Raw genomic sequence first — 13013 nt, forward strand, 5'->3', positions numbered from 1 at the left:
CGGGGAAACTAAACCGCAAAATAACTGCTATCCAAGAACTGCTATCATTTTGTGATGCAATGCTGTGTCACAATTTCTTGCAGAGGAAGCGGTCAAATCCTGGAGGATATGACATGAAAATGTATTAAAAATAAAAAGTGGAGTTTGTTTAGCGAGTTTTTATCAGACTCAACAATTTCTGAACATTTTAACTTTGGAAAATGTTTAGTAATGAATCTGCACCATGCTAAATCTTTTTAAAACCTGAATGCAACATTCGTGATATTTTGATCACTAGACCATAAACAAAAGTAGACAATATAAAGCGGAAATGTAGCAAATTGGGATATCTAGAAAGGAAGCGAGGAAAGTGAAGCTGACAAGATCTTTCGGTTCTAAAAGTGGGGTTTGTTTAGTGGTGTTTATCAGAGTCTAACATTTCTGATCATTTTAAATTCTGAAAATGTATAGTAATGAATTTGCACCATGCTAAATTTTTATAACTGAATGCAGCATTCGTAATATTTTGATCACAAACAAAAGTAGTTAATACAAAGCAAAAAGGAAGCAAGGGAAGGGAAACTGACAGATCTTTTGGTTTCAAAATAAATACGTGTCGTGTCATATCTCGTGTCACTTCTGATTTAACCGATAAGCAATCGTTTGCATTTGTGTGCACATTATTTCACAAACGAGCGCCACAAACAGAGCGCGTCTTCTGACGAGAAAAAAAAAAAAAAAACACACACACCCACATGTTCCATCTTAGTCGAGTTTCATCTTAAAGAACAGCAGAGGAACTTTGGGGAATGTCGGCATGTTCATAATTGAAAACGGAAGCCTTGGAGATGCCTTCATTTGAATGCACACACTATCGTCTTCAAACCCTATTTTTGTTTCATTCTTCTTCTTCTAAATAGCTGTTTGTTGTAGCTGAGAGCATCAACCACTTTCACGATGTAACCTTTGAGTGCTTCTCGCACAAAAAGAATGGCAAATGCAGCCTTAAGTCTTCGAAGGGGAAAACTAGTCATAGAAACAAAGCGAGACGCCTCTCCCAGCCCGTTTACACCATTTTGCAACTCCCCCTGCAGTAAAACAAGCCTCACACTGATTATTCTCCCTTCATCTGCTGCTATAGCACAGCAGCTGGGCAATATTGACTGCTTAACCCTAGGAAATACTTTGATTGGTACTTTGCATTGGATCTGAGCCGAGTTATAGGTTATTAGAATTATTTATTTTCCCACTTATCTCCTACATACTCATCTCCTATATGCCATGCATTAATAAAGTGGAGCTATTTATTTAGATCATTGGGGTATTGCATATTTAATCATGACCCATGATGACCTCAAATGGATTAGAATGATGTGAATGAAAGTTACATAAAATTAAGTTCTTGCTTTTTTTTTAAATAAAAAAAGAAGAAATAATCAATGGATTTTAATGTTCATACATAGTTCAGCTAGAGCACTCAAATATAAAACCTGCACTAAAACATAAAAACCCAGAGAGAAGGCTTTGTAATCGTAAGAATGAAGATGGCTTATTGCTACTGAAAAAAAAAGGCAAAATCTTTTTAAAATCTGTTTGAAAGGTCTTTCTCTTGTCACTTGTTTTAATCTTGGGTGAGAATTTGCTTCTATTCCCAGAAGCATAGGGAAAAGGTACAAAGATCCGTCTTAACTTTATGCAAAGTGGTCTGACTGCCTTTTAGAACAGACATGTCTCATCAAACCAGAGACGAGGGTTTTAGTGTCCTGTCAAAAATGTGTGTTATAAGACTGTTGACATGATGCACAATGCAAAAATATATAATTGCATATGCATCATGCATGCTAAATATTGATATCAGCCATGCAAATTATCATATAGTGTCTGTGAAATGAGAATAATATGAACAAAACTGCAGCAGATAAATTTATTTTATCTAAATAGAAAACATCTTATTTAAACCATCCATAAAACTGGTTTCTGTAGTAAAATTATGATTAATGTTAAGGGCAGGAAAGAGTAAGAGAATGAAAAATATTTCAAAATGTTAGAAATAATTACCCTAAAATATCTTATTATAAATCAACCGCTATCTCTTATTGTTCATCATTAATATTGCATTATTTTTTTCACCACACTGCACACTGACAGCAAACGGCAACACAAGGACGCAAATAATAATGGAACCTGAACTGCAGCAAAAGTAAACAGTTCATTAGATAGGCATTAAAAGGCATAAAAATACCCAGGGGCAGAGTTTAATGAGAGGCCCTGAAGTGACACTGCCAAAGCTTTTTCCTCCACTTTTCCACTCGGAAACCACACGGCTGGTGGCAAACCGTGAAGAGTAATTAATGATATTTAATTTATAAAGTGTGTTTCATTAAGTATTTCTCACCAGTGGGAAAATGTCTGGCCAGTTATGATTTCGAATTAATGGGACTTTAGTCAAACACAATGTGGCTGCCTCAAATTGCCATTTAACCTTTTTCTTTCTGGAGCTAATAATCTGCTGAAAATGTTTAAGGGGAATTGACGATTGAAGTGTGTGTGTGTGGGGGGGGGGGGGGGGGCTAAGAAAGAAGAAAAATATTCACCTCATACTGATGATTTGTGTAACAAAACATCACATCTATAAAGCAGATAAGAAAAAGACTATGACTAACAATGAATGGCATTTAATACATAGCAATATTTAATGTGATTGTTATTAAGGCATTGTGTGCATGTATCATGTGTGTTTTGTGTGGTTAAGCTGTGTTCTGCAACAGCGGTCAAAGCGGCATGTGTTTTTATGAGTGCATCTGGTCTAGAGTAAAGTGCTGTATTGGTTGAAGAAAGCAAAGACCTTTTCAAGCAGGCTCCAGTATCACAACAGTCTTAAATAATGCATCTCATCCTAGCAGGGGTCTAACACCATCCGCAAGCAGAAAGAATACTATTCACACATGCACAGGAAGCTACACATCCATCCGCACACACATAATCCTTGCTGTTCTCTTTTAACATCTAGAAAATAAATTGTAGGAGGTTGTGCAATTAAGTGAGCACTTTTTTTTGTCCACTTGATACGATATCAGATAAAGGCACAAAGTAATGACGGTCGCAGGAGGGTCTTTATGCCTCTGTGATACAGTTTTTTTAGCCTTTGGTAACATCAAATCGGTCGTACGGCCGATAGATGGACAGATGCGTTTGGTTTTGCGCGCGTCAGTGTGACATTTACGTTAGTCGCTTGTGGTAAAAATCGCAGGAGCTGTGCACAACACATGGACTGATATCAGCATGGTGTCTCTCATTAGCACACAGGTTACTGGTGTGTGCCTTTAATTCACTGAGCACTGTGTGTATGAAATAAAAACAAACAAACCATGAAGGAAAATTCAGGAACAAATGGAGGCCACGGAGATAACAATCACATGAATATGGTATTGTGATATACTAATGTAGAGTGAAATATCGCTCTTTGTACTAAAAAAAGAAAAAGAAAATCTGACTTTTAAATAATATTTATAATTATAATTTATTATTTATAACAATTATGAATATAAAATGTATATTTATATTTATAATGTAATATTTTTAACAAAATATTTACAATTACAATCATCACATGAATATGCTATTTTGATATACTAACGCAAAGTGAAATGTTGCTCTGTGCTTACATTTCATAAAAAAGAAAATAATTAGACTTAATTATAATTGATAATATTGTAATTATAGATATTATCAATTATAAATATTATTTAAGTCTAATTATTTTCTTTTTTATCAAATGTAAGCAGAGCAACATTTCACTCTGCGTATGTCACAATAGCATATTCATGTGATTGTAAATATATTGTATTTTGTATATTTTGTAAATATTACATTAACATTATTAATTAAATGTATAATTAAGTAAATAATATTAACTTATTTTATATATTAACATTATTGTTATTATAAATTATTATTATTATTATTACTATTATTATGTATTATACATTTAGATGTTTAATATTTGTAAAATATTATATATTACAAATTAGTGCACTTTTTAAAAAATATATATAAAATGACAAATTCAAAAAATGAAAAAAAAAAAAAAAAACTACTTTGTGAGGGAAAATCTCATATATATATATAAACATAAGGGAAAAAAGAGAGGCCGATATAATAAAATATAATTTTAAATAAAAAAAAATGATGCCAAAAAATGGCATGAAAAAGTTTCTACATAATATAAATATGCTGTATCCAATACAGCCTTGGATATTTCTGTCAATGTCATGTTCGAAACACCAAGTGCAGTCAATAAACCTAACGACTCTGCCCACATACAGAGAGCGAGGGAAAAAACGATTGCAAGTGAACTCTCAACAAAAGAGCAAATTCAAGCTGCTTTGATTGAAGAAACGGCATATACTTCTTGAAGGCCGGGGAGTCGCTGCGAATGGTTATTTCTTTAAGGCATAAGCGCCGATTAAACCCAATATTAAAATATGGAAGCAGTTCTAATGAAAAATCAAAGCCCGTTTCTCTGGCAGCCGAGCTTTTTCTCACATTAATGCTGGGTTGGGAGCAGGGCCGGTGCGGGCACTAGCAGAGCAGACCCCGGCTAGGCAAGAGTGGAGAAATCAATAGAGAAGAGCCGGTGGGGAGGGAGACTGCCAGAGCTGGCAGGGCCGGGCCGGCTCCCATCACAGCACTCTCCTCTGGCGTGCAGTGGGGAATGAAACGGGCCTCCCTGGGTCAGCACCAGAGAAAAGGTGAGATTAGAGGAAATGGAGGAGGGATTTCTGAGGCACAGGATACCTGGCGAGCCGGGGACCAATCGCCCATTAGCCTGTGGCTACCTACATATGGTTCACTGAACCCTGCACAGAAAATAACTTTTTTTTTTCTTGTCTTTCTTCACCTCCCCCGATCCATCTTTCTCACTCCATCTAACTCTCTCCTTCTGGAAAAAAAAAAAAAGTGATGTGTTTTTTTTATGTTTTATTCTGACCTAAGTTCATGCCATATTTAGCATCTGATGTCTGTTGTGAGTGTTTCTTCTAAGAACACTCCGATGCAACCAGTCATAAAGAAAAAAGCTGAGCTTATATGCTATTATTGTGTGCGAATACACACGGGAATGAATGGCTACACGGTGAATAACGCCTCGCACGGTCTCTCCCTCTTCTCCTCGCAACGCGACTATTGTCTGGGATGAATGCTCAAATCATTAGCATAAAAATACCCAAACACACAGCAGCTTAACCACATCATTAATTCTATACATGAATGTATATTTGTCACTGCCCTATGTGCACCAAATTCAAATGGAGATTTAAACAAAGGCCTCATCCACAGTCATAATGAAGTGCAGTCCTGTGAAATCAACTGCAACCATTCATTACAATAGAGCTCAAGACGGAAGTTCAAGACAAGATATTTATCCCGTGGCCTCCGCTAATCCTTTCTGTATATATATCTCTGTCGGAAAAGAGATGATCTCTAAACTCAGTTACACATTATTTTTATTGTGTGTGTGTGGTAATTGATAAATATATTTAAATATAATTATATGACTGACTAATTTAACAAAGTAATAATATTATAATCACATAATAGACTGAATTAAATTAAATAGTAAAAATATATCTAGCTGATATAATTGCTTAATGCATTTCAAATAAATATGCTTTAAAATAGAATCAACTTAACACAAAATAACACTGAATAATATTATAATAAAATACGATTTAAACAATAATTTAAAATAAAAGTGCAATAAAATAAATGAATTACTTCTACAAATAACTTTAAGAAATAAAAATAAGTCTTAGAGCAGAACAAGTTTACCCTGCATTATTTAGGAAGAAATTCACTTAAAATGCGAATATCAAAAATATAAGCTTGGACAAAAATCTAAAATTATTTAAATCAAACATTTAAATGCAAGGAAAAAAGCAAAGACTTAAAAATGGTTTGCTACCTAGACCTACTCTCTCTTTAAGCTCTATGTTTTAAAAAGTGTGATGGATGTGACGTTATATTTCAGATTTGCCTAATTTTAATCAATTACAAAAAGCTAATTTCTACCACAGGCTTCCATCATAATTTACAACCACTATAATTCCAGCCAAAATGCTCCCCAAAAAAAAAAAAAAAAAGAACTCTCTCATCCTCATTACGGAGAAAAACCTAGCAATAATTTACAGATTTCATATATGCACTGTAAATATATCACTCCATTAAAAGGGAGGACGAATTGATGTCTATGGAGTCTGAGATGTCAAAGTTTTCTCTCTCTCTCTCTCTTTGGTGCGTGCGTTTAAAGGGGGGGGGGGGGGGGGGGGGGTGATGATTCATAATACATTTCATAAATACTTCATGATTTTTCATACTTAAGCTGGCCTGGCAAATCAAAAAAATGTTGTCACCCCTTTTCGTCCCTCATGTCAGTTCATCATTTTCTGGGGGTGTCACATGTCACTTTCACTTTACAGGAGCGATAGGAACGGGCCGAGAGAGGAGACAGCTCTGCTGTGTCTGATTTTCCAGCCACTCTCATACAGACACACAGACACATGGAGTAGTTTGTCTCGAATTGAAAAACTACCTGATCTGTGTCACGGGTAACTATAAAGACAAATAGGATAATCATTAACTCAGTTCAAATAAACAATACACAACCAAAAACATAGCAAAATCATCAACACATTACACAAATAATCATACTTAGATTTGTGGCTAAATTTTATCCACAAAATGCTGCAATTACCACAAAAAATTTAAGTATTAAAAAAAAAAACGAAATAGTTTTTTAGAAATAAAAGTTACTCTTACATACAATTAAATTGTAATACTATTTTTATGTTATCCCGAATGCAGTCATGGACCTAAATAGTTTTCGTATTTTTCTATAATTAAAAGAATATTAATTCATAAATCATCTAAAAATGTCCAAATATTATGCTGTAAAATTAGGCTTTCATATACACTCGGCCAGATCTAGTTTTCTAGCTTGAGAGAAAACCTCCACTTCTTATTAAGAACATGGGCTCTTCATTCCCAGCCATGGAGGCTTGATTTTCTCCCTCGAGTGACACAGTCCTTCACCTCATCACCGTCCCATCACTGCGATTAGAGCACGCGCCATAGCGCTGATCTCTGCAAAGCCACACAATCCCATCTCAGAGTACCAACCAATCCGCAAGACGCCCCGCGTAAAACAACTCCATAATAAAAAGACACGTTCAAAAGATTGATTTAGTCCCTTCTTAAATCGGTACCATCTCAGAAAAAGAATCCTATCAATCCGTGAGATTTCCATAATAAACACAGAAGGTTTGTAATCAGGCTGGCTATACTCACATGACACAACTGTTCTAATCTGCATTACCTTCTTAGTGCCGTGAAACAATCAGACAACAATCAAGAGTTTTTCAGAGTGCATATTCAGCTCTAATTTAAGGCGATTAAAAGTGTCGAACATCCGGGTCAAGTATGTCTGTCATGCTTCTCTTTTGTGGAAGCTGCTGTAATTGACGACTTGGTTGGTTTGACAAGAACTCTAAGAAACAAGTTTTCTGTTTTGATTCGGAGAGATTCAAAAGGCTTATTTGGAAAGCATGTGTGTGTAAAACTTGATATAGCGCACTAAAGGCTGCAACAAGTCTACAGATGAGAAGAGCTTGACGATTAAAAGTTAACTTGGGGAAGTGCAGCAAAGTTTTTTTTGAAGTCAGTGGATTTCATCAAGATGATTGACAAACCTGTTTTCAGTTTACTTATCCGACAAACCCCTGAGGGGATTTAACAAACTCCAACAAAGTTTTGCAGAATCTGTGACCTGAACCTTGACCAGTAATTTTGTCATTTAAAATTGCCAGTTGACAAATCGCTGAAAAGACTTTTTGCTAAATGTCACAAATCATTCAAAGACATCCATTTACCCTTGTGAGACCATTTAAAAAATAAATAACAAAGCTGCCCACAATCTGACATTTTTAACAACTAGGGCAAATTTATCATTGGAAAACTAGATCACATTGTACAATTTCACATGTAAACTTATCAGACTTATTAATGCCTGCAATAAACGTGATTAAACTCACGGTAATGTTCATGTTTTAGAGTTATTGGTCATAGTATAAATCCCTAAACCTTACAAAATATTTTTATGGTCAGCCATAAAAGAGAAAAATTATTAAATAGCTAAAATTATGCAGAATTATTAAATATATGAAATGTCTGTCTGAGGACAGAGCTTCAATCTCACTAAAAGATTTAAAACAATTTCATTATTAACCATGATAATCAAACATCTCATAATTATGTCATTACTAATTCATTCCAAAAATTATTTTAAAAAACAAACCATTTATATCGAATCATCCATAATAAATCATGGGTTTAACAACCATTGTCCATAAAAAAAAAAATCTGAATGATTTTAGACTCACATTTTCTCTATATCTAGAAAATACAAATGCAAAAAGCATTGTATGAAATAAAGCCTAAAAAAATGTTATGATATACAAATGTAGGCACAACCTTATTACTATTAAACTCAAACATAAAAAAAAATTTGCTAAATGGCTAAAAGGAATAATCATCATTTCATCATAAAATATCTAAAATAACAGCACATTCATAAATTATTATGCAAATGTGATGCCAGCTGCTAAAAAAAACTATTAGTCTCAGAAGTCAGTTCATTAAAAGAGCACAGTTCATAAAGATTAAAACACTATAGTGCTGAGAGCAAAGCAGAACGCTTGAGCTGGAGTCTTGTGAAAGGTGTAGAAAGGTGGGAGAGACCCGTACTCAAGCAAGACCCCATCTTGCCCTTTAAATGAGCAAACAAGTACCCCCCATCACCCAGGATATTCACAGTGTTTAATCTCAGAGTTCCTCAAAGGAAAGAAGTCAAAAAGAAACCGATGGTCTACCTATATCTAGGGAAACGGCTTTGATTAGCAATTGCCTAAAAGCGGTGATGAGCAGCGATCTCTTCCTGATACCTTGAACAATGTCGCCATCTATCTTTCATAGAAGGAAATGAGCCAGAACCAGGAATTGAGCCTGATAATGCAGTTTAGCTAGTTTATCATCTCTTTATTGATCAATGAGATAACTCATTTTTCTATATTAAAATACATCTAGCTTTGTATAAACAAGAATGTTATGTAAGCCCAAGAATATTTATTCAATATTTTCTATATATATACAGTGTTGAATAAAAGTGGGGGGAATCAATGTAGAGATAAGAAATCAATTATTACTCTTTTTAAATAAAATATTTAATACTTATTGTTTGATACAAATAAAAATAAAATAATAATTGTAGAACCCGTAAGGCCTTATATAAGTAAAAGAGCGCAAACTGATATATCAAAAATTTCCACTTGCTTTGAAGAGATCATTTTTTTCCCTTTATTAATTACACCTCCATTACTTTTTGACCAAACAAAAGCATCGCTAAGAGGCAATGACATTTACTTTTGACTTTTACGGCCCCTGACTGACTTTCGGCCTAACACAAATAAGCTTTAACTTATTGTTTTGTGAGCATTTAGCACTTTTGCCTTTCTGCTAATATAAGGCCTCTGCGGGGGTTCTCGGCTTTAAGACCCTGTCTCCCATTATCAAAATGAAGCCATCATGAAGCGAGCATACCTTCGGGATGTCCTTCTGATATCTGCCTACTTTCTCTTAAAAAAATGGCAGGGTTAAGAGGTCGGCCGGTCCCCGTCTGCCGCCGAACAGGAGGCTTAGTCTGGCGAGTGGGATGGAGCGAAGACTTCAAACCGCGGGGTGAACGGGTGAGTGCGAGCGGGGGTAAAGAGAGAGAAGCTCCAGGGAGGCCAGAAGAGGGGAAGGGCAAGACAAGGCCTTGATTTCCCGTGGAAGCACAACAAAGCCTCTGCTTTTTTAGAGAGAGCAGCGATGGCCCTCTCCCTGACACCTCTTAGAAGTGTGCGTGTGTGCTCACGTTGCGTGGCAGAGAGGATAAGCCATCCACGCTAAAGCATTTGGCACTTCTGAGGAGCCAGCTGAATCTCCCAGCTTTAGGACAAGTTTCTGGGGTTTGCTATCACCGGCGGCTTCAGGGGGATCTGTTCTTCAAATGCACATAAACTCAAAGAACCAAGGAGAAAATGGCTTTCAATCAGGACAATTATCTCATTCATATATAAATAGACTAAACCAGAAGTTTAGGACATACATTACTTACTGTTTTCATTAATATAACATTCTCCATTTCATTACAATTACTATTGAGGCCAATGAATTTTAATTTCTTAAATTATCTACAAAAAGTAAAATATTTTATCTTTTAGTTTCCAAATGACTGAGTTTGGAAAGCATAAAACACAAACGACGGCTTAAAATGTTAACAGCAACCAACATCTTGCATATCCATGATTAGTTAGCATAGAAATATATCTAAAAAAATAAATAAAAATGAGGTGAAAGGCAAAGGAATGCAACCATGAACGGTGCACTAAACCCTTTCACAGCGGGTGTTAATTGCATGATAATTAAGCACGGCAACAGTCAAGAGGGAGAAGCTAAAGATTAATCATCGGCCAATTAAATGCCCACGGTGAGGAACGTGAGGCCCCTCGGAGACGAGAGATCTCCACTGTGATCTGAGCTATCAGCACAGCGGCACAACATCAGATCACTGGCAAAAGATCCTTTTCAAAACTCTCCTCATTTATGTCAGCCTTTCTGGAATCGTTGTGGATGCCGTAGCCATCTGGTAATTGATATCAAGAGCACCTTGAGTTAGGTGCAGGTGCTGAGTTTGAAAGAAATGATGAAGTGAATTCGCTGCGTGCTGAGACTTCATATGGTGGCATAAGCGAATGGAGTGGATTGCAAAGAGAACAAGGCTAGAGGTACTGAAATGCCATAAAACAGTTTAATACCATTGTGATATTTAAAAAACATTATATATATATATATATATATATATATATATATATTTACTTAAATATTTATAAAAAAAAGTATATAGCCTATTATCTTCATGTGGAAGGATAACAATGATTGTGCTAGCATTTTAAAAGAGACGAATAATATATGTGTGTGTGTGTGTGTGTGTGTGTGTGTGTGTGTGTGTGTGTGTGTGTGTGTGTGTGTGTGTGTGTGTGTGTGTGTGTGTGTGTGTGTGTGTTACCCTGGACCACAAAACCAGTCACATAGGTAATTTTTTTAAAATTGAGATTTATACATCATCTGAAAGCTGAATAAATAAGCCTTCCATTGATGTATGTTTTGTTAGGATAGGAGACAACTATTTGAAAATCTGGAATTGAGGGTGCAAAAAAACATTGAGAAAATGGCCTTTAAAGTTGTCCATTTATGTTCGCGATTGTGCTGCATTCACTCACAAAAATGTTTTATATATTTGTGGTAGGAAATTTACAAAATATCTTCATGGAACATGATCTTTACTTAATATCCTCATGATTTTTGGCATAAAAAAAAAAAAAAAAAAATCGATAATTTTGACCCATACAATGTATTGTTGGCTATTGCCACAAATATACCCGTGCTACTTATGACTGGTTTTGTGATCCAGGGTCACATATAGTCTCTATTAAAATGTTAGCACAATCATTGTTATCCTTCCACATGAAGATAATATATATTTATAATATAAATATTTATTTTATAAATATTTAAGTAAATATACAAGTATATATAACAATTCAAAATAACTGTTTTCTATTTTTTATATATTTTAACATGTAATGTATTCCTGTGATGCAAAGCTGAATTTTCAGCATCATTACTCCAGTCTTCAGTGTCACGGTCCTTCAGAAAGCATTCTAATATGCTGATTTGCTGCTCAAGAAACTTTTATTATTATTATCAATGTTGAAAACAGTTCTACAATTTTATTTTAGGATTCTGTGATGAATAGAAAGTAAAAAAACAGCATTTATCTGAAATAGAAAGCTTATGCACTACACAAAAGTTTGAGGTCAGTAAGAATTTTCTTTTGGGGGGGGGGGGGTGGATAAAAGAAATCAATACTTTTATTCAGCAAGGATGCATTAAATTGATCAAAAGTTACAGTAAACATTTATAATGTTACAAAAGATTCTATTTCAAAACAATGAAATAGAACTTTGTATTCATCAAAGAATCCGAAAAAAAAGAAAATACGAAGAAAAAAAAGAAATAATGAATGTTTTTTAGCAAATCAGCATATTAGAATGATTTCTGAAGGATCATAATGACACTGAAGACTGGAGTAATGATGCTGAAAATTCAGCTTTGCATCACAGGAATAAATTGTATTTTAAAATATATTCAAAAAGAAAACAGTTATTTTAAATTATCATAATAATTACAAATATTACTGGGTTTTTTTTGTTTTTTTGTATTTTTTTTTATCAAATAAATGCAGCCTTGGTGAGAATAAGAGACTTATTTTAAAAACATTTAAAATCTTACTGATCCCAAAAATTTTAACGGCAGTGTGTATATATATATATCACGTAAATATAGGTCATATTTTATGTTAAGGTGACATAGTTACATGCATAATTAAAAGTGACTAAGCCTAATCCAAATCCTAAGTGCATGTAGCTAATTAATATTGCACAGTACTTATTTGTGTAATTACACTGTAACAACATCACCTTAAAATAAAATGTAGCCTAAATATGTATTTATATTATCACTGAAACGCAAAAAGATTTACCAGAAACAGGGAATGTAGGGAATAATAACTCTTGCAAGAGAAAAAGGCAAGGGTGGCACCTCATATTACAAACATTAAAGGATCAATGTTTGTTTAGTGTGTTCAGTATATCCTCTCCTAACAGTATGAAGTAAATGTGACCACCTCAGAGAAAGCAAAAAAATAAGTGTTTCTGAATAAGACTCATAGTATGGGGGTATTTATTTATTTGTTTATTTTTTTAACGCCACGTCAGCAGCAAGGCTATATTCATTGTATGGGGGTAAGAAAGACAAGCATTGTGATGTAAAACAAACAAAGGAAAAATTTGGCTTCAGAGTAAAAGCACCTCACTAAG

At 34.6% G+C, this 13013-nt stretch overlaps 1 protein-coding gene across 4 annotated transcripts in view; it reads right to left on the minus strand.

The window, feature by feature from the left end:
• vti1a (vesicle transport through interaction with t-SNAREs 1A) overlaps positions 1 to 13013 on the minus strand; it is a 134286-nt gene that overhangs the window by 109277 nt on the left and 11996 nt on the right. The window lies entirely within an intron of this gene.

The sequence above is a fragment of the Rutilus rutilus genome (assembly GCF_951802725.1).
Source record: "Rutilus rutilus genome assembly, chromosome: 16".
Lineage (NCBI taxonomy): Eukaryota > Metazoa > Chordata > Actinopteri > Cypriniformes > Leuciscidae > Rutilus > Rutilus rutilus.